Below are 24,168 nucleotides of genomic sequence, written 5' to 3' on the forward strand. Positions count from 1 at the left end.
CAGAAGTCACAAGGTGAATTTACAGAATAAGACGTACCTTTTCACTCTCTCATTCACCACACTGCATTGAGCAAATACCACCATTAAATTATCATCAAAGATGTTGGTGTCTTTCTCTTAAGGATCATAAGTAATTTACTACCCACCAATGTGTCCCTAAGTGACAAATCTAAATACTACAAATGCGCTGAGTGTGAAAAATGTTACCTGAAATGTCCATTTACACACACAGGTGTTTGACATCATTTATATTCTTCCACCTAACACAGACAAAACACACCTGGCAGTTAATATTTTGTGCTTAAGTCTTGCTAAGCCTCATCACATCCAAGTGTGTCCAATTTTTTCTCCTTGCACGAAGCTCATAGTAACCTTGTGCATTAAAACTTATCAATTTTTTCAGCTCATGAATGTTTATCTTCTTTGGACCATTGCTACGTTTGAAATACAAATGCTTTAAACAGCACAGGTAGACAGGTGTTTGAAAGTTATTACTATCACTGGAAGGAAGCATATTTTCCTTTTCAAACCACAAACTAAAATGTTTAAGTTTTCCTCCTACATAACCATAGAAACCACTTCAGACAGGCAAACACATTCTGCTGACATCCATAACTTCATGTCCATGGAACATGGGAGTAACACCATCCCTGTTCCATTCCAGCCAGACTGAAAGCACCTTCCAACACATCTGGAAGGTAAAACTAGGAATTCCCTGAGACAAGACAAACATTTTGAGTCAAGAAAAATCCTTCAGCACTAATTCCAACAGAAACTACAACTCCAAGAACAAACACAATCCTTTTCCATGTCAAATCCACCTTATAGATCTCCCTGGACAACAGCAATGTTATCGTGCTGATCTTCTATTTAAGATTTTAGGAGTGTGTCTATTGTTCACTGGCAGCTCTTTTAACCTCCATCTCCCCAACACTCTTTCCCTCTTCCTTTCCTCTGTTCTTTTCCTGGATTACTACTGCCACCCTATACGTAAATGTGTATGCACAGAAAAAGAAAATACAAAACAGAAAATCACAGGAAGCTAAAAATTCAATTTGTATAGCTTTTTGTAACTGACTGTAACTTTTCTGACCTTATTTAACATTTGTATTTGACCCGTTCATTCCCATACTTCTATCAGCAAACAAGTGATTTTTTTTCTTTCCTTTTTTTTTTTTTTTTTATATCAAGAAAAAGAATCAGAATTGAAACAAAATACTTTTATCAGTATAAAAGGCCTAAACACATATATAACTGAAGTGGCAATCGTCTATATGACTGAGACTTCATACACCACAGCATTACCTGTGATGTTGTCAGAGTACAGGAGAACAGAGAGATACTCCTCTTTGTTACAAAGTAGACTGTTGAAAAGTAAAACATTAGAGTTCTGACAAACATTCAGTATAAAACCCCATTACATGGTTTCAGATTCCATTTCAAACTTGGAATTCACTCCGGCTTTTTCTAAATGTTAAACCCAGACGTTCCCCATTTTCCCTTGGACTGTTGTGTCATTTTTCTATGTGCAATTGTCTTTGCTTCCTGTTTTCCTCTTAACATTAGTGGTACTTCACCTAAACATCCCATGGATCTTTCTTGATTTTATGTCTCTATGTTATAAAGTTTATTTTCTTTCTGAGATTGAGTTGATGATTTAATGAGGAACACATTATGGCAGGTTGAGTCAGTCACACAGTTGAGTGTGTTTTGGAATATAATGAGAAATTATTTACATCAAACAAAAAAGTTTGAAGTGCATTGGACAAAAATATAAAAAAAATATCTTAATGGCTGAAAGGGTACTCTGCAATAAAGGTTTTCATAAGCTTGTCTTTTTTAAAAAAATAGAAGGGAAAAAATAAGCCAAGTTTTCCTTACTATCTCAAAATCGCTAACTACAAACTACTTGTATAAAATTCCAAAATTCTTCACACTACAGAATTTTCATGCACAGTCATTGTGGTTTAGCCTCTGTAAGCAGCTCAACCCCACACAGCCACTCACTCACTCCCCTGCAGTGGGATGGAGGAGAGAATTGGTATGGTAAAAGCAAGAAGGCTTGTGGGTTAAGATAAAGACAGTTTAATAGGGAAAGCAAAAGCTGTACATGCAAGCAAACAAGGCGTTCTTTCACTGCTTCCTATCAGCAGGTAGACATTAACCATTTCCAGGAAATCAGGGCCCCAGCACACATCCTTTGGAAATAAAAGTATTATTATGATATATAATGTGATTGAATGAAAAATGATTCTTCAAAAGGGACAAGGAAAAAACGTGTAGAATTATACCTGCTTATTCTATAAAATGTAGGAAAGAAAATAGCAGAGAATGGTGTTTTACTTTGTACAACCTCATTTGGAATATAAGACACTAGTAATTTTGTTTGCAAGAAACAGCAGAAGGGAATGTTTTTAATGTCAAAGTTGCTTAGATGCATAGCCCTACTTAAATCAATATGAATTAAGCATCTAAAAACATTATTTGTAGTCTGGGCCTATGGTGTTTGTACATCAGAATAATCAGGAGAGATTTAGTATGCATGGTTTGTTTCCCTGAAGGTTGAGCAATGTTGTGGTCAGCCAGCATCAGAAATGACTCAAGATGAATGGATAAATAAGTTTCACAGATTTGAGCTTCTGTTCTGGACTGAGGCATTGCACATAAGGACCACCCTTCTGTACTGATCAGTAATCCTCGCCTATTCCAATAGCAGCAAGCTTCCTGTGGGATTTATTGTTATTGCATCACCATCTGTGCTGGTGTCATGTTGTGGAAAGGTCTGAAAGCACAGACAGGAATTATGGTGACACTAATTTTTACAGGAAATATTGCCTGGCTAATAGCATTTGGCCATCCTCTCATTCTTCCACAGCTTCAACTGCTCTAAAAATCAAGGAATACCCATCACAGCAATATAAAGTGACCTTATGGCATTGTCACAGACACTCAGTCCTCTCCAAGACAGGAAAGACAAGACTGTCAATTAAAGAAAAAAAGGCTTTCCTTATTTGTGAGGGCTTTATTTGTTTGGTTTGGGTGTAGTGGTAGCGGTGGTGGTGAGTCGTGTCCCCCCCCAGTTATTTTATTAACTACTGATTGACTAATCCATTTGGGATTGAGAGGGTGAACAATAAGCCGTAGTGATTTTGACAACTTGTGTTAATAGAAAGTACAATTTCAGAATCATTCTGCACACTATAACCTACTTTAACTCTTTCTTTGATTGGTCTGTGATCTTTACCATTGAGTACAAGGTATCAACAGCACGTCATTAACCAATCGCTCCAAATTCCAGGAATATCACAGTAAAAGGAGCTAAATAGCACTTATTTGGTCACTGTATGTTTTTGCATAAAATTAATTTAAATTATGATGATATTTTCAAAGAGACACAGCATTTCATTGTGATTCCTATAAGGAATTGGCATGATTTGTGGTGTTTCCAGTTTGATACACAACTGAGGAAGATATAAGGAAGACTGAGAAGAACAGAGTAGAATTCTTATAACAGAAAGTAAAACTAGAGGTTTTAGCAAGAAGCTAAGAGAGTCAGAAGCTGAAAGAAGATTCCAGAGGAGGGGGGAGCCTAAAGGACATGAGATAGTCTATAAAGAAATACAGATCTTAAAAAAAAAAAAAAAAATTTTAAAGTAATTATTTGAAATGTATAACTTAATCCTAGATAAGTCAATAATGGAAAGAAAAAGTAACAGTGAAAACATCAAAGGATACCACAGTCTGGGTAGCATTATAGACTCACCAGACAGTTCACAACAGCAGGGATGTATAAACATTTTCCATTGCACCTTCCCTGTAGTGTTTTTTTTAATCCGCTCCATCTTCAGAGTGTACCTTGTTATCCAATCATCTAAAGATGACGAAGCACGAGCAGAGCTCAGTAGAGCACAGATATTCCAGGTTTCTTAACTACTCAAATGACTTTGAAATCATAGAGCCAGGGCTGCGCTGAAGGCAAAGACACAAAGCTTTCTTTGCTTTTGCAAAGCCATCTGCTGTACTGTGATCTGCAGAACCATTCCAGGTGGTGCACAACCTGGTTAATCTAGGCTCCATCCAGTCAGATACACAAATGAGTTGTTTATGCTAGGAGGGATTTTCAAGCTTCTTTGCAGATAACTGTTCATCTGGCACGTTCTGCCTCACTGCTGTTGGAATGGAGACCAAGGCCGCAGTAGCAGAGCCTTGTTTTCCCAACCAGTCTTGCTCAGAGTTGTATTCAATGGTGCTTCAACACTGATTTAGCTGCCGTCTGCATGATGAACCCACATTTTATAACTAAGGGCTGAAATGCCCGTACTAATCTTTCCTCTAGAGCTACAAAAGCTGTAGCAAGACTATTCTACTGGTTTAAAAGTATCTCAAGTGCTCAAAAAAAAAATAATAAGACCCCCAAGACAATCTATGCTAGACATTCAAACAGTCAGATTGCTGGTTGAAACATTAAGTAGGAGAGAGCAAGGAAAAAGGGAAGTCTTCAATAGAAAAGTAGCTGAAACATGGGATGTGACTTAATCCCAGAACTCCCTCCTCAGCCACTATGATCAATATTTTCTTCAGTGAAAAATATTTGTGATTTGTGGTAGCTTTATGAGTGAATTTGCAATGCCAGGAGGTCTAATACTATGAATATATAATGAGGATAAATTATGGAGTATTCTGAATTTTATCATACTGGCACGAAAGTTGAGCTATTGCTAAAAGAATAAATTCAGAATGCCAGGTAACATGTAAAATCAAAGACATGAAAAAAACAGGAAAGAAAAAGCAAAAGAGAAGCATGAAGAAAATCAGAAGGCAGGGGAGCGGGGGAGTTGTTCAGTTTTCTCCAAGCAATGACTCTCAGCTTAGATGTTGCCAAATAATATTTAGATCAGTATTTTTTTTTATTGTAAATGATGATAGTGCATGAAAGTAAAATTCATTTTGAATTTAGTACTTAGAATCACAGAGTAAATAAAATGTTATTGAAAATGTTCTTGGCTCACACAGTCCAGGAGATTTCTGCAGAGCATTGATGATAACTTTTTGACACAGGTGGTGGACAGGCCAACCAGGCAAGGTGTTGTTGTATTCACAAACAAAGGACTGCTTGGGGATGTGAAAGTTGAGGGTAGTCTCGGTTGCAGTGACAAAATGGTGGTGTTCAGGATCCTGTGTGGAGAAAGCAGGGCAACAAGTAGGATTGCAGCCCTGGACTAGAGAACAGCTAACTTTGGCCTCCTCAAGGACCTACTTGGAGGAATCCCATGGGTGAGGGCTCTAGGGGGTAGGGGTGTCCAAGAAAGCTGGCTAATAACCATCGCTGCCTCCAAGCTCCAGATAGGTGCATCCCTGTGAGTAAGAAATCAAGCAAAGGGGGCAGGAGGCCTGCATGGGTGAGCAAGAAGCTTCTGGAAAACCTCAAACAGAAGGAGGACTGCAGAATACTGAGAGGGGATCTTACCAGTGTCTACAAATACCTTAAGGACAAGTCTCAGGAGGATGGGGACAGGCTCTTTTCAGTAAAGCCCAGTGACATGACAAGGGGCAACAGGCACCAACTGCAACAATAGAAGTTCCATTGGAATATGAGGAAGAACTTTTTTACCCTGAGGGTGACAGAGCACTGGAACAGGCTGCCCAGAGAGGCTGTGGAGTCTCCTTCTCCGGAGGCATTCAAAACTTGCTTAGACACGACTGTGCAACCTGCTGTAGGTGAACATGCTTTAGCAGGGGGTTGGACTAGATGATCTCCAGAGGTCTCTTCCAACCCTGGCCATTCTGTGAATAATAGTAGGCCCTTAAAAATGATTATGTTAATAATATTAATAATTCAGTAACAGATTAATTGTTCTGCAAGAAGTTACCAAAACTATTAAATACTTTTGGACTTGATTATTTTAAGTAACAAGTATTAGATTAACTTTGAGAGGCAGAGCTATTTATGCCTGATGTTAACTACTTTTTCAGAAATAAGCAGATGGTTTGGAACCCAATTCTAACTCCTTTGTCCCTCTAAAACAACAGAAACTTTCAGGAGGCTAGAAACTGCTGGCTCACCTCTTGGATCATGGAGTACTGATAATAACCTTATGCATAGTATAGAACCAACCTGCTCTTGATTTTAGGTTTCCAGAGTTTCCTACTGAGTTAATAGATTGAATACAAAATTTATAACAGTTCTTATTGTCCTCTTTCAAGTGATTTATGAGACTTTTGTAGGCAGAATCTGGTGCCAGTGCTAGACTAATCTCCTTCATGAAATCTAAAGGCCATATTGATTGGGAAAACTAACAATAAATCCAGTCAAATAAAATCTTCAGAAAACGTGTCACATACAATAAACTTAGAGACCTTTCAAGGCCACATCTTAAATTGAAAGTTTGCCTACAAGGCTATCAGATTTTGCTGACACCTTGTATTCCGACAGTATTAAGAATCTCAGATTTCTTGCCTTCTTCTGGCTTATTTTTTGGAGACTTCGTACATTAAACCCCTAAAGTCATCTATTAGCATGCAGCAAGTAATGGCAACAGCAACCTCTACCGTTTTTTATTGTATTACTTTTTGCGAATGTGATAAGTAACTACTAAACACAAATTTCCAAATAAATAATAGCAAACAGCCTGAAACCCTAATGTGCACAATTTCCATTTATGGAAGCAAAGAACATTATTAACCAAACTGTGTTACTTCTAGCATTATCGTAGCATTGCTAAATGTCCAAAAAGTCTAAGGAAAACTATTATGAAAGAAAATCTACAGCCAAACAACTCTTTCAGTCAGATACCAGACTGAACATAACTATTGAGCACACTTATGAAAATTTTTACTTTTACTAAAACAATGCCTTTCTGCATTAAATCACAAGATCAATGACCACTTGCTTTTCCTGAGTTCTAAAATGCATTGGACATAATCGTGAAACACTGCCAGCTGTATCAAACAGACAGTAATTTAACATGCTTAGGTAGGCAGAAATTGCCTAAATTAGCCAGTATCAGTATATAATTTTTCCATTTTAGAGACTGAAAATAACAAAAATTTGTTTCCCTGTAGAAAGTTCACATGTAAAATATTTACACAAATAAGAGGTAAAGACATTATCATACAACCAATAAAAATCTGAGCACAAACATTTGTTTAAAAACATACCTGAAATAGATGGAGGCAATTGCCACAGTTTTGCCATCAGACTGTTTTGCACATATCTTTAATATCCCCTGCTTGTTGTATCCTTCCCTGTATTTTTGGTTTTTTCCTCTCCTTCTTTATTTGCACATGCAAACATGCAAGTTCAGGCAAAACATAACAAAATTTCTCTGTGTCCTGAAAAGAAAAATAAAACAAACATTGTAACCAACATAGTGAAATACGTTTTGTTCCACTGTGATTTTCAGACTGAAGTCACAAAGCGAAATCTCTGCATATTCATGAGAAAGATCTGCTAAGCCAATAACATTGTAAGAAGACATTTATTACTTTCCTTAGAGATATTTGCTAGTTTCCTTAATGGAATGTCTCACCAACAACTTATTTGCTTTTCCTTCTTGCCATTACTGCTGCCACCTTTCCCATGCCACACACAGCTATTTAGACATCCGGACATCCCTCTGTATTTCTGCTTTTGTTATTCTGCCAAATTTAGACTATTGTAGAGTCTCAAGTTACGGGGCTATGGATCTCATGGGGATGGCAGAGACACGATGGGACAGCTCACTATCACAGAGCCTTGCCATGGATGGATACTGGTTCTTTGGGAAGGATGGACTGGGAAAGCAAGGAGAGGGAGTTGCCCTGAGCATGTAAGAGCAGCAGGGAAAGCCATGACCTCTGCCTAGGGACAGACCTGGGTGTCCCTGTAGACAGCAAGTTTAATGTGAGCTGTGAATGTGCCTCTGTGGCAAAGAAAGCCAGCAGAATCCTGCTTCCAGGGATGCATTAGGCAGAGCATGAAGGGTGGAGGAGGACAATCCTTTCCCACTGTTCAGCCCTGGTGAGGTACATTTGCCATGCTTGGTCCAGTTCTGGGCTTCTCAGTGCAACAGAGGTAGAGGCGTACCAGAGCGTGTGCTATGGAGATCCAGGAAGGTGATAAATGCCTGTTGGGGAGTGGTAAAGAAGGAGCCAGACTCTTTCAATGGTTCCCAGAGGCAGGACAAGAGGAAATGGGCACAAGCTGGAAGTCAGGGAATTCTGTTTAAACATTAGAAAAAAACTTTATTCCTATGAGGGTGATAAAATACTGGCACGGGTTGCCCTTAAATGTAGCAGTCTCCCTCCTTGCAGATATCAAAAGCCAACTGGGCACAGCCCTGAAGAAACTGCACAAGGTGCCCTTGCTTTGGGTACAGGGATTGGACTAGACAATTTCCAGACATGCCTTCCTACCTCCGTTATTTTGAGGTTCTGTGATGTTTAGTTCAGACAGAAAACCACAGAACAAAACTTGAATACCACTATTATAAAAAATATGATACCTAGGTAAGTATCAAATACACCTGTTTCCATGCTGTACTGCACATCATCTGTACTCGCTTTGAGTGGGTATCTAAAGGATGACACATCAGTGCTCTTTAAACAATGTATGCAAGCAGCCCAGTCCTAAACATTATGTCAAGGACTGTTCCAAGATGAAAGAACATGCTGTCGCTGTGCTTTTTAACTTCACAGAATGGCTGTTGTTCAGGAAAGGGCACAGAACCTGAATGGCAGCTTCCAGCTCTTGTCAGCATTCATGAAAAGATTTTTTTCTAATCTACTATTAGGTAAAAAGATTTTTAAATATAAATGAGCTTGCTTTTAAGGTCAACTCTTTCTGACCATGTTTTCTTGCTCCAGTCTCTGAAGTGAATGAAGCTTTTAGCTACAAAAAAAAACCAAAAGAGCTTAAGGAGTCTTTAGATTCAGATGCAATTGTGCCTTGATAGGAATAAACACAGCTAAATCACTTTCTGTATCTTCTGGTGTTTCCCTCCTATTTCCTGCTACATTTTCTTTTCTGTCAGACTCATACGCATATTTATTTTTAACAACTTCTAACTGTAGGATGCAGCACCACAGCTATCTAATTTGTGACAGAGAAAAATCTTTGAATCATTTAAGTTGGAAATTATCTTTAAGACCAAGTTCGATTCTAAACCTAACAGTGCCAAGTTCTCCACTAAACCATATCCCTAAGCACCACATCTGCACATCTTTTAAATACCTCCAGGGATGGCGGTTGTCTCAGTTTCAAACTGTACAGGTCACACTTGCACCACTAGTCATCTTGAAATCAGATTAGCTGCAGCAATTAACCAGTCTTTCACCACGGCTGGAAAGAAGGGCTATTTCAAAAAGATTGATTCCTATCCTAAAACTAGTGTCCAGAACAGGTAAAATTAATGGCTTCTCAGAAGAACTTTTCTCATTTGCCTACAAAAGCAATCTCAAACTAGTTTCCACATTCACCACTTCAGTTTCTAGCCAGCATCAGTCAGAAAAAGTGAATTCTGTCTTCGCTCTCCAGTGCAATTACATTTAAAAAAATATTTAAAGTATTTTAAAACCAACTCAATATTTCAGATTAAATATTAGTCATTATTTTAAATTTTAACCTTTCAGGTACAGTCACATAGGAACCTTCACAGAAATATGAAAAGACACTTTGGAATTGTGGATATCAGACAATCTACAGAAGTCTGACAACTTTTGGCAAAATTTATTGAGTACAAATGCATGGGAACAAGTGTCAGCTGAATGAGCTGAATAGGTATCTTTTCAAAGTACTGATGATGTGGATCTTAAGCATCACATTTGATGCTCTTGAAATGGGGAGAGAAAACCAAACCACGACAACTTGGAAAACTGCGCTAAAAGAAAGAACTGAATTCCAACTTCGTATCTTTTTGCTATGTGATAGTCAGGTCAGCCCACAGGCGATGAATAATTTGGAGAAGATAAGACAGTTAAAAAGGCTAGATCCTACAAAAAACCCAGAATAAAACCTGCAAAGTAGAAGAATAGAAATAGACTAAATGCATTCAAAGTGGAAAAATTTCAGCCATCTTTGTGAAAGTATCTTCTAGCTATTTCTTGCAAAGGAATAAAGCAAAATTGCTATGTCAGCCAGGTGAAATGCTCCAAAAATGTCCAGCAGTGAATTATGCATGGTAATACAGATACCAAAGGCAACAACAAGATTTTGCTACTGTTATGCCAATGAGCCATAAAAGTGAGTGTTCAATTTAAATAACAAAAGGCACTTCAGTATAAGCTTAATGTAGCTGAATGACATCCCTAGTAATGGAGGGTAACTTTATAAATAGTTTTTTATATATTTATAAACTTTGCAGAATAGTAAAATCAGAACCAAAATAGTTTACGATCTTTCAAGGGATTGACATCAATTACTGCAGTACAGAGATTTTTATTCTATGTTATATTTAAAAATTATAAAATGAGTTCTTATGCTTGGGCACTGCTGAAAACTGAAGCTTCTTTCATGAAAGCAAGGTGCATAATAAGTTAATCAAGAACAATAGACATGGAAAGATATATAAACATACAACTGTAACCTTTTTTACTAGATGAAGGTTTTATCTACAAATGCTAGGTATCCAAACAATCATTTAAAAACCCTACAAATCACCAGATATATGAAACCATATACAGTATCTAAGAAAAAGGAGAGGATGAGTCCCAGGGTTCACATGGCTGAGGATCCCTGGACAAAATAAGTGCAAGGAGCTTGCTGCAGTAAGGCACAGAACTAAATTGTAGTAGATTCACAGGACAAATTCACTCATGAATAAGGTTAAAGCAGCATTTAAAGGTAGAAGTTGCTTTGTTTCTATTTAGAATTACCTATTCCCTATTTTCTGTTTCTACAGTTTTCCAAGAATATGAAATGTTAGTTATTTCATAGCCCTTTGAATCAGGACAAGCTGATTATGCTCTGACTATACTTATTTTGTGCTCACATTTTATATATTTAATATGGTACAGATGGAAATTCATAATCAGGCAAAATACTTGTCTCTATCTTGCCTGTGGAGGATAATTTGCCTTTAAAAAAATGTTTTCTTATCTTCTATGATCTAAAGAAAAAAAATTAATTTCGGGTAGACAGATTATGTGTATTTTTATATATGCTCTTTTAAAAATTCCAGCAGTCATGTCAGTAACATGTTGAAAATATAGCACTTGGCAGTCTTCTTTTTTCCTCTTTGATTTATTCTAGATCAAGTAATTTATGAGACAGGAAGTATTTCCTATCTGTCTCTTAATTCATCGTCGTCTGTTTTCTATAGAACATGGAATACAGTGCATTGGTGAGAATTAAAATAGCACATCAGCATAGTTTAAAAATCTGCAGTGCTTCCAGACTTGAAAGTTTTTTCATGTAGCCATGGAACTTCAGGATATTCCCACAATTTTAAAAAAAATAAAATTATTACATAACTTTTATATAGGTATATAATTTGTTTCAAGATTTTCAATTTGTTTCAATTGCTTTTAAATGGAATACACAATTATTTTCTAAATTTATTAAACTTACCTTGGCAAGCTAAATAAATAAGAAAAATTGTCTAAATATTTGTCAGCTCTACACAGGCATATTAATTTATTCTAGTCTCTGTGCAGCTGGAACAGTTAAATAGATTACATATATCACCATGACAAAGATCAGATATAGTAACCTGAAAAGAACATCAGCTTGCATTAATCAGTCACTAGAAGGATGTTGTCACATGACTGAGTTCCTTGTGAAGCCATTAAACTCTGTTGAAAAAAGTCAGTTCATAGAATTCTGGTAATTCTGATCTAAATTCACAATAAATTGTAAAAACAAACAAACAAAAAACCCCAACCATCCACAAGCATAACAAGGAAGTGCACCAATGAAAATTTAAAAAATCTTGATGCACAAAAAAAAAAATCACCAGGGCACTGCATAATACCAGGGTGTATTCACTTGCATCTTTTCATGACTGTTTTCCATAAAAAGTATAGATATCTACATTTGAAGTTTTTGCATAAAGAATTTTTTTTTTCTCTGATAGGTAAATACTTCTGATGAAATCTATTCGGTGAAATATATTTCTAGACTATGTCAAAATTCAAACAAATGGTTCTAGTATGATTTATTACCAAACAGTGGTGTCAAAATAAGAGTTTTCATATACCTTAGGAAAGTTATTTCTTTTCATGGCATAGCAGATCGATGTTTGTTATAGAAGTTATTAGATTTTGTGAGGGGGATTGTAACTCATGAAAACCAAATTATACTGCCTAGAGAATAAAGAAAGTGTCATTTTTTCCACTGGAATAAACCAGCATACTAAAGATCTTCTATGGCAGCTAAAGAAATTTTTAAGACTAGACCATAAAATTTTGTTCACTTTCTGTTAATGATTAGTAAAAATACCAAGTTAAGAAATTGGAACCATTTCAATTTTTTTGGCAATGCTTTCAAAAGTTTACCTTGTCCATTAAAACTTTTTCCACATGATCTTTTGCATACCTGAATCTTAGAACCAAGGCACCCTAAGGACCCAAACTTTAAGAAGCTGTTTGACGTTCAGTTTCAAGTAGGATGCCAGCAATGAATTGTCACGTAAGTCTAAGCCTTGACAACTGAACATAGAAAAGTAATGTTTATGAAATATTTAAGATTATCACGCATCAAGCAACTGTAAGATTATATTGCCTCTTCAAAGGATGCAACATTCAGGAAAGATATTTTACAAAATGTGACAAAGAAAACCTTTTAATTTTAAGAGTAAAAAAAAATACAAATTAAAGACTTTTTCCTTGCTACCCAGAAGGCAAAAATAAGTAAAAAATTTATGGAAATAATAGAAACTAACCCATAAATATCTGAGGTAATGCTAGAATAGGCTGCATGTTCAAAAATCTTTCACAATTTCAAATATAAAATGAATTCAAGTTATTGATAATTTTTCTGGAGCTTTTTCATAATCTATTTCTAAAACAGCAATCTGTGTTTCTCCACATTAAAATATCAAGCAGTTCCTTGGATGATAATAGTAGTCAATTAACAAATATCACAGCCTACCCCTTCAGATTTCTCCAATAAAGACAGTCCCCTCATAATTTCTTCATACTTTGTTAAAAGGTTTGAAAGAAACCATTCTGGGTTCAAATCAAAATTCCTTAGAACCAGATCTAGTAAAAATCCACAGAGTTTCCTTCCATCCAAGCAAACTTTGCATTTCTGAATTTGCCTGTGTGACTTCCTACCAAAGCACACTAAAGATCTGATATAATCTTTTTAAATGTTGAATGCATAAATCTGAGACATTTTTCATTTCCAACTAGTTTGTATACATGCATACGCAATGCCTACCTCCTTAATAACAAAAATCCAAGTATTTGTATTGTGCTTGTTTTAAAGGCCTGACTCTATAAAAATCAGAGCCCCTTAAAACACGGTCTGTTGAGGCTGGAAGTGCATGACCACGTAGTAAAGGTGCATTTACATGTGTTGCCTCTATGCACAGGTCAGACACATGTGTTGGATCTACTGTAAGATGTTGCACTTTGTTCTGTGCATGTCTGGGGATTTGCCACTACATGCAGGGTGACTCCACGTCTAGTATGCAGTAAACTGTCTTTTCTTCACAGTACATGCAGATAAATCTTCGATAAAATTATATTCTCCAAGTTCCAAGAAACAAGAATTTCTTTATTCTGTGGCATAAACAAGCAAAGTTCTTTTTGATGTTTAAGGACTCAGCTTCTCATCAGACTACGTCTTCAAATTGTGATGGAGTAGAGAATTAAACACATAACCTTTCAAAATGACAAATCATTTAAGTATTCTTAATGCAATGGATCATTAAGAAAAAAAAGAGGTAAGTTATATTAATCAAGATCTCATATTTTCACATAATGGATGAAAACCAGCAGATGAAGTTCAATTATCAGAATTCCATTTAAAGTTGCTTGAAACAATTTCTCTGGTAGGCAGTTGAAAAATAAAGTGACTTAGCATCCCACAATAAATCCAGCAAAGTACATTCATTGATAGTAAGCTAGCTAACAAACGTCATTATAGAGAAATACAGTTCTAAGAAAAGTACCCAGAACGCAATTTACAAGGTGATTCCATTCAGTAAGCACTACTTGTAAAAAGTACTACTAGGTAAAAGCTAACCTGGATGATTCAGAGCTTGAGCACTGGGTGTTTCCGTGGGTCAGCTCATGTACTTAAATTTCTGTCTATACTATTGCATGACCCAGTGACAACAATAATTATTTTATTAATTTGTACCATGAGGACAACGTAATAGTGACATAAATATCAAATTTGGCATGATGCATCTTCAATATGTCACACAGACTTATTTTATAGAAGTAGCTAGTTTATACAGCTATTCTGATTCTTATTTTAAAGACTTTGTGTGCTTGTAGATGAGGGTAATTCTGATGAAATATAGATTCCAACAGCAGTATATGTTAAAAAATTGTTTTACAATGAAAGCAAAAGAATAAACAGACCAGAAGAGAGACTACAGAGTTTCTGAGTTTCAAGAGTCAGCCTTTGTAGAATAAATTGTCTCCTATGTTACACTAACTCTGCAGTTTACCATGTTTTAAGACTAATTAATCATTTCACATGTTATAAACCCCACAAAATTTATTCTGTTCAACTGTTAGCAGCTGAGTTGTACTGGATGGTTTAATAACGCAAAATCATCAGAAAACTGCATACTCAAAGGCCAAACAATCCTCTCAAGAGGCTCCATGCACAAAATAGAGTTTTCCATAAATATAAAAATGCTAGGATATTTGATAGGGAATGCTGCTTCCCTCACAGACAGAGCATCTAAAAGTTTCCTTCATTATCTATGTTTTTTTAATGGTCTCTGTGTTTGAAAACAATTAAAAAATTAGATGCACAATTAGACGCCCATCTAGTTAACTACTGCTGGCTAAACAATAAACTTAAAGTAATTTCCATCCTTACACTGATGTTTGAGGCTGCAAAAATATCACTGCTACCTTCAGTTCTTCTAGTCTTACTGTACTGGGGCCAAACACTTTGTTCTTGTTTCTGTAGCATGTGAAATTAGCCATCCTCCTCTTCCAGCTCCTACAGCTATCAAGGTTTAGCCTAATTCACTACATAGAAGAGCATACTAGACAACAGAGGGGAAATATCCTGCACTTTATCATCCCTGCCTAATTCCTCCCATTTCTTTGCATCCTATGCTCAGTACTAACATCCCTCAGGCTGACTTCCTCAGGTCCCCTTTTCTTCATCTTGTGCTTGAACATGTACTGCTTTTCCCAGTTTCACATCCAACCTCAACACACAGCACCAGCAAGGTGGTTTTTTCCCAAGGTTTACATCTGGCCTGGCAGGCACCGCTCCGGCCCCACGACCCGTGGCTCTGTGGCTCGCTGCCAGTCGCTGGTAGGAGGCTGCCTGCCCCGAGAACAGCCCCAGCACCCGGCCAAGCAGGGACAGCACATGACTTCCCAACACCCGTTGGATGCAAAACCACAGTGATCTCAGCAGAGGTATTTCATGGTATATGTGGTTCAAAAGCACTGCTAAACAATGTGAATACCATTAGCGGTTTCAAGAAAAGTAATTAGTGATTTAAAGAGCAGTAAATAATCTTAATGGCCCTGTGCTGCCTCCCACCACAATCAATGTCGAAGCTTGCCGAACAAAGCGGTCTACTAAAATTATTGAAATATACCATTCTGTCGGAGCCAACCCTGCTTGTCCTTGTGAGCAGCTGGGTTGTTTGGGTTCGGGGTTTTGTGTTTTGTTGGTTTTACTTTCCTTCTTTTTTTCCCCTTTTTCATTCAAATATATTTATTTGAAAAAATAAGGGAAGCTTTATCTAAAATAATTCATTTTAGAAAAAATCTTTCACAAAATAGTCATGAAAATAATTATGTAGGTTTTATAAGAATTTAATACTGGCAATAATAGAAACTAAATTAAATATTATGTATATAAGGTATCACCTAACTCATTGTATGATATGACATTATCTTCTGGTCAATTTTTTTCTTTATTATGGTGTTATAACTCTAACACGCTATAAGCCTGTTTTCCTCCTTTGTAAAAAAAAATAAATAAATAAATAATTGAACAAAAGAAAACCATACCGTAAAAAATCACCAAAACCACCCAAAACAAAACTAAATTGGTTTTACCCACATATTTTAGCATGAAAGACTGACAAAAAAAGCTGCCATAAGTTAAAATTAAAAGTCCAGTTCAGTATTCTTCCTCTGACAGACTCCAAAAACTGGATGCTTAGGTGAAGAATGGGATAATGGTACTTTGAGGACTCATCCTTCATCACTTTCTGAAACAAGCATGATTTGTATGTGCCTGGCACATTCAGTGAATGCCTTTTCCTAGCATTTATCTGGCTTCCTCTTGAAGCTCACACAAACTTCCCATCCACAACAAACTTTGACAAGGAATTTCACAATTGTGATCTGTTGTACGAAAAATGACATAAATTACTTCATTACTTCTTTTGAACCTGTCTCCTATTGCCTTGATTAGATTCCTCTAATCTTTTTTTTGTACAGAAGAGATGATGAATAGGTTTTCCCTATCATTCTTCTCCAGCCTAATTTTGTGTTTCTTTTCACCTTCACTTTATTTTCCCCCCATCTAATTCTGAAAGTTGTTCTTTGCACAGAGGTTGTTCCAAGGCCTTTTGTTCATCTTTGTTATATTTTTTCCATTCCACTACATTCATTTTGAGATGAAGGCGGAAACTTTATGGAGGTCAAAGTGACAAAACTCTTATCTTCCTTTTTTCCCATCTAAACCCTCCTGCTTTAAATTTTATTTCCTAATAACTTCTGAGCTTTATGTTTGTTTGTAAATGAAAATATATGACCATCCTGAGAGCTTTATCTTGAGTGGTAGCAGTCTGCTGTGTACCTATAAATGGACACGTTTCCTAAGATAATTTTTGTTGTTTACTTTTAAATCAGTGCTGTTTTAATGCACAGTACCTGCATTTCTTAAGCTTTTTCAGATCTTCTTGATGTTTCATCTTTACTACTTGTGTATTTTCTTGCCTTTTCTTAGAGTGAGCTGAAAGAATATCAACCAAGTACCATTTGGCATAGAAAAGTAACAAACTATTTATGCTGTTTCTACCAAAATACTACAAACCTATAAATCGCAGTTTTTACCTATACTCTCCTACATAAGATAAGCATCTCCTGATTTTCAATGCAGTTGAAAAAAGTGTTAACAGTTTTTTTCAGATTAACTGCTTAGGTTTGTGAGTGTGGCATAGTAACAAACTGAATATACATTACCCACTTGTGAAAGCAAGTTGAGAGCTCATGACAGCAGCCAGAAGCAGCAATAAAAGCATGAAATCCCACAGCTAAGGAGAACTATTTCTATTTTGATGCACAAAAAGTCATTTGTTTGACAATTGAGTATGCACCCATGGGCTGCAATATAACTGCAAGTGCCTCCATGGCTCTATGGGAGAGATGTGAATGCATATTGGCAAATCTGCTGAACAAGGAACGCATTTCAAGTGAGACTATGCAGCATTCAATGTGCCAAAGAGAACTTCATGTGTGAGTCTGAAGGAGCAGTCAAAAACCCCATTCCATCAATAGAACTAGTTTAACGAGACCAGTAGAGTAGTTGAAATTCTAATTCTTAGACATCCTGCTGCAAAGAGTCATCTATCTTTGGATTTTGTTTTTGTAGACATTTTATGCAAAACGCATTTCAGTTCTGTCAGTGTTCAGCCAGCAACTAGATGACCACAAGCCTTTCAAACTTCTGGCATAAATACGTGTTTTCATGCAAACACAAGCTGTAACTGTCAGTAAAACATCCTCAAGTAAGAAAAAAAATGTGAAAATGCTCAGGACTGTTTTCTGTTCCAGTCTAGGAGTCAGAAAAATAAGAAACTGTGGCTAAAACCACTACGGCATCAAAAAATACATGAAAACCGTCACATACTACTTGTGGAAAAAAACTGAAAACTAATAGGACATTTGTACTGGTTTTGGCTGGGATAATTTTCTTTGCAGTAGCTTGTATGGGGCTATGATTTAGATTTGTGGCCAGAACAGTGCTGATAATACAGGGGTGTTTTAGCTATTGCTGAGCAGTGCTTACACAGTGTCAAGGCTGCTTCTGCCTCTCACCCACCCCGCCAGTGAGTAGGCTGGGGGGGGCAGAAGTAGCTGAGAGGGGACACAGCCGAGACAGCTGGCCCTAGCTGACCCAAAGGATGTTCCAGACCATATGGCATTTGTTCTCAGCAACAAAAGCTGGGTAGAAGAGGAGGAATGGGGAAATGTTCAAAGTTAAGGTGTCTGTCTTCCCAATTAACTTACATGTGATGGAGCCCTGCTTTCTGGGGATGTATGAACACCTGCCTGCCCATGGGAAACAGTGAATAAATTCCTTATCTTGCTTTGCTTGTGCACACAGTGTTTGGTTTGGTATGGCTGGAATTACCTGCCAATCCAATCACTAGAATGACTAGTATTACCCACTGAACCACCTTTATCTCAACCCAGGAGTTTTATCATTGGGATTAAACTGTGACAGAGGTCACAAAATTTTTCATTTGCTTACATTATCTGGTATTTTAAAGTCATTAAAATATCTAAATTGGGTAAGAAGTCAATTTTTAAGATTCTATGTAAAATTATAAATACTTTTTAATATGCTTAATAAACTAGAGAATGAAACAAATTAAAATTAAAATTACTAAAACCTGGAAGTATACAAGCTCAAATTAAAGTCAAACTGAATGATTACTTTCAATGCCCAGTTTCAGGAAGATAGAAAACTTACCAAAAAACTTAATGTTTTTTTCTCAAAACATCCTGATTGCTATAGCCTTGTATTGATTTTAAACCAAAAATAATCAAAATACCCATTCCAAGTGTTTGTAGAGTAATTTAAGTTACCATTACTCATCACACTAAGTAGTTCAGGGGAAACATTCTATTCCCACTACATACTAGGTATCGTCATGGACACACAGAACAAACATGTATACAGAAAGTATTTCTGCCAGCAAGACAATCTTCAATACAAGTTGAGCTATGTTGGCCCTCTTTTCTATAACTATTCTTGTCCAGCTAACCTTTTTTATTAAACACACATTTTAGTTAAAATAGATGAGGACAAATTCATTGTCAGGGAATATTTAGAGCCTGGACTTATTTTCAGGGGAAAAAAAAAATACCATTTAAAACCTTTTTCCTTTGGGTTTTTTTTTCTCTCTTTTTTTTTTTTCAAATATTTCACATAAAGTACATGTTATTGCAATATTAAAGTGTTGTGACAGTATTAAATGTCACAAGCCATGATAGAGATTGCACACAATTTCAAAGTTCCCCTAGTGACTCAAATATTTTTGCATTTTTGAGAATCATTATGCTGTAAATATCAACAGGAATCACCAACCCTCAAAAGGATCAGATCTGAAAAAGACCACAGACTACCGTCCAGAAATGATCTACACCACCAGCTGTAGCAAGTTAAGGCTGACATGGTTAGCTGCTTAGGAAAGCACACCAAACCTCAACTGCCATTGTGTTTTCCCTTTAACAATCCTTGCTGAAAAGACATTCAAGGCAAGAATCAGATTTAAGAAGAGAGGATGTTGTACTGACCAAGATGAAATTTAGGTTCCCATGTGTCAGTTAATTCCCCTTGGTTTTTTAATCATCTCTTCTGCCTTGAGAAAAGTACATACTGTTCCTTCCCACTGAGGTCAATAATGGTTTTACATATACAGCACTTGGCCTCCTGAGGTCATTACTTAATTAAGGTACAAATAAAAGTGCTGTGATGGTGTTCATTAATCTAGGGGATAAGAGTAGGTCAGTGTTTAAACTAACACAGCAATAACAATGGATTTTGTATTCATGTCAGTACAGCATATTTAAACCCCAGGGAAGAACTGTCACAATCTACTTGTGCAATTGCAAAATCTGGCCTCCTCCAGCTATCTTTTGAATAACTGTCACAGAAGAGCAAAAGCTGCTTCTTTAGAGCCTCAAGGTCCCAGACTGTTTAGTCTACCATGATGGCAAAAACTCTGAGGAGGTATTTTATGTGAAACACATTTTTAAAGTTATGCCTACATGATTTTGCATAAATATAATTCCATTTTTATCATTGTGTCAGCAAAACCCATTGCTGAGTCACACATTTCAAACAAAACTTCAGCTATCCAAAAAAAAAAAATCACAAAGGTAAGACCTACAAAAAAACCAGTTGAGTTTCATGGTTTACCTTAAAAATTATTAATACATGTAATTTAAGTTACTAAACAATTTAAATATAATTTACCAATTTTAAAATAGTCCTTTCATATCAAGCCATCTCTAAAACATTTATCTCCAAAAGGGGAAAAAAATGTTGAAAAGGTCCCATTTGCTAACAAGGTTTGGGTCAAATATTCATTTCAAGGCCAGTATTTTGGTCCATAGGGTAAAGCAAAACATATACATATCTCACAATAAAGAGTGAAATTCATTACTGTATATACAAAACCCAAAGAAATTGGATCCTTTCTAGAAATACAATAAGTTCTTAGACAACGAAACCCAGGAGCAAGATCTGAATCTGTTGCTTCCTCTCAGTGGTGTGTCACAACCAGCATCAGAGCTGCCTTCTAATGCCTGAAGCCAGCAGCTCTTCCTTTGGGCCTGCCCGTGTTTCCATTCCTTAGGCAACAGTCAGGCAGAGATAGAAGGACAACTGAAAAGGTTCAGATTAAGTGCTCGGCGTTCACTCTAGGACAGAACCCAAATTTGGTGGTTTGAAAGCTGAGATTTGAGATAAACAAATGACGAATACTAAAACCAGAGCATATTACTATAGTATGAATCAACCTTTCTCTGCATCTCAAAGAGCATTTGGGTCATCTTTGTATTAGTAAGCAGTTGGAATCTATCAATCATGTCAGGTGGTCATTCTCTCAAACATCCCCATATTGGTTTTTAAGGGACCAACTGACCTAAGGTCTGACTTAGACCTGAAGTCTAACTCAGCTGTTCTAGAAAAAATATACTCTGCTCATTCTGTTTTTCATTTATAAAACAATATGCATTTACATCAAAATCTTTCATGCTCATTACAATATCTCTTTGGTCAGGGCAATAATTTTTAAATTTTTTAAAAAGCTTATAAATTCAAATCAGATATGCACTAAAGTGAGAAAAGACAGTACTCACTTTTATGACTATGTCTATATCTAGAAAAAACTCACAAAGATTCATCTTTTCATCTATCACCCTTCCATAGAAATATCTGGAGTTTTTTCCCCTTGAAAACACTAATTGCTATTACCTGGAATATTGTTGCTATTGCTTGAAACAATGTACTGCAAAAACAGGTATTTTTCTGTCCCAAAATATTTCATCAGTGCCATCAACTTCTATTTACCTTAGTCACCTAATGTTTATGACTCTAATGTTTTAAAAGAAAGTTTCTTGTCTTTGTCATGAGAATTCACATTTAACAAGGATATCTATATGTAATTTTGGAAAAGATTTTTTAAATTATTGTTTTGGTTATTTCCAACACAAAAACATTTTAAACACTACTGTTCACAAAAAAAAAAAAAAAAAAAAAAAGGTCACTAGAAGTACAGATTAAGCTATTGGCTTAATCTGGTAGGTTAGCTATTTTTATTTTTCCCTGCTGTAGCTAATGATTAATAACCACCAAGATATCACCTGAATTAAAGTTTTCTTCTTCTTACCTGAGTATTTTCTGCTTGACTGAGTTGTTGTTCCAGTCCCTGACTGCAGGTCTGTCACAGTAATAATGCATAGATTAGCCTAGCTGAGATTATTTCATCTGATAGTGGCCCTGCTGCATCCAATGCTGTTAGTTTCTCTTTTCTTTGAGGATTCTGTTTCAAATGGCATCTACTGGCATATTGCCAGAAAATGTCTTCGGGCCTGGAACTGTCCAGCAACAAGCTGGTGTATCTAAGTCTAGGGATACAAGTAACCATAGAATTGTACAATAACTCAAGTTGGAAGGGAGCCCTAAGGATCATAGAGTCCAAATCCCTGCTCCTCTTGGGACTACCTAAAAGTAAACCATATGCCTAAGAGCATCGTTCGGGTGATACTTGAACTCTGACAGGCTTAGTATTGTGACCACTTCCCTAGGGAGCCTGTTCTAGTGACTGACCACCCTTACAGTGACGAACCTTTTCATAATGTCCAACCTGAACTTCCCCTGAACAGCTTGCTTTTATTTAAAATTAAACAAAAAAAACCCATACAAAACACACGAAACAAACAAAACCCAAAACCATTTCACTTACATTTGATTACTATAAATAAGATGCACAAAGACAGATGTATACATATACCTGCAAGCTGACAAGCAATGACTGACATCATACATAACACACACACACACGCGTTCAGTTACAAGCACCAGTTGTTTAGTTATATACATTTTTCTGAATATAAACATCCGTAGCCAACACAAACTGTTTGCAAACTGACTTTTCCCTCCTATGGCTGCCTCAGCATATAAACTTTCTAAGTATGGAGTCCTGCTTTACCTAAACCAAGTGGTACAAGAAGCTATTAATATAGTCAACATATAGAACAATAGCTCTTGGTCTACATTCCCTCCTGGTTTTCCAAAGGCCAGTTGCCTGCCACTGCTTTAAGACATACATAACTCAGACATAGGACCAACTGTCTGGTAAAATACTTTGTTTCATTGTTCAAAAACATAGCTAGATACTGTGTTCTAATCTCAGCAGGCTACTCATTTTCACAGTGAAATGCCCAGAAGCTGACTAATCACAGTACAAATTCTGGTCCCATCAGGATGTATTTATAAACACATATTTCTTTCAAGGCAACAGTGCTATGTCATATGGAAGCGACTGTAATCACCTGCAGTGCACGATTACAGCTAAAACCAGATACAGTGGAAGCTATGAGCAGCCACAGCTGGAAGCAATTGTAAGCAACTATTCACAGTCAGAACTTTCCTGCCTGCCCACTCCTTGTTCAAGGGTAGGCATAGAAAATAAAACAATGCAGAAGGAAAAACAAGCATTTTACTTCCAGCAACGTGCTGCCTGCATTGATCAATATCATACCTATGGATGGAAAAACAATATTCTGAGCAAAACCTTCGATGTTTAAATAAACAAAATTACCAAGTGTACAACCTTCAGTGCTCTGGATTCTCTAGACAACACCGAGAACTTTTCATAGACACAGTCACTGACCGGTTCCAACAGTACTGGAAATGACTGAGGCAAGTTAGGAAGGACTATGCCTACCTGGGGAGTGCCCAACGTGCCAATGTGTATGACTTCACTATATAAATCAGGCAAAGCTTGAAAGTGTACCAGATATAAATAACATGGATCAGAAGATAGGACAAACAGATGAACAAGAAATATAACTAAAATACAAACAAACTCCCAATAAAAATTCCTGAAGTAATGATCTACCAAGCAAACAAATATAAAGGAAACTGTCAAAGACTGGTGGACCACACAAAATCATTATTTGCCATTTGCAAATCTGAATTGGGTCTGTGCCTAATCAATAAATCAGCAAGCAAGTCAGATGCCTAGAAAAATGACAGTGGCAGATTCTGGGACAGAGAATAGCTCAACAGCTAGGAAAAGTCAGAAATGAGATATAAAAATTGCTAAGACAGAAAAAGCAGCAAACTTGCTGCACTCAATAACAGCTACAGATCTTTTATACTGGGCAGCAAATTTTTAAAGCCTATACATCCACATGTAGATTCAGATAATTCATGTAACAGAAATTACGCAAACTGCTGTTTTAGAACAAGACACGAAACTTCTGTTAGTCCAAACCTAGACTCTGTAAGACTATTTCACTCTTAGAATAATCAAATCATTAGGTCGGAAACAACCTTTAAGATCATCAAATCCAACCATTAACCCTGGACTGCCAAGTCCCCATCTTCTTTAACTGGTTGGCACTGGATGATCTGAAAACAGAAGATATGAAAGACTGCAAGTAAAATGGACAAAACTTTCATATCACTTCCAGCACTTAAAGAATAGTTCCAGAAACAAACTGAAGCAATCTTAAGTGAAGAGATTTATAACTTTGAACCCATTTTGCATTCAGAAAAAGACTCCTTTT

The sequence above is a fragment of the Falco naumanni genome, chromosome 1 (genome assembly GCF_017639655.2).
Source record: "Falco naumanni isolate bFalNau1 chromosome 1, bFalNau1.pat, whole genome shotgun sequence".
NCBI classification, from domain to species: domain Eukaryota; kingdom Metazoa; phylum Chordata; class Aves; order Falconiformes; family Falconidae; genus Falco; species Falco naumanni.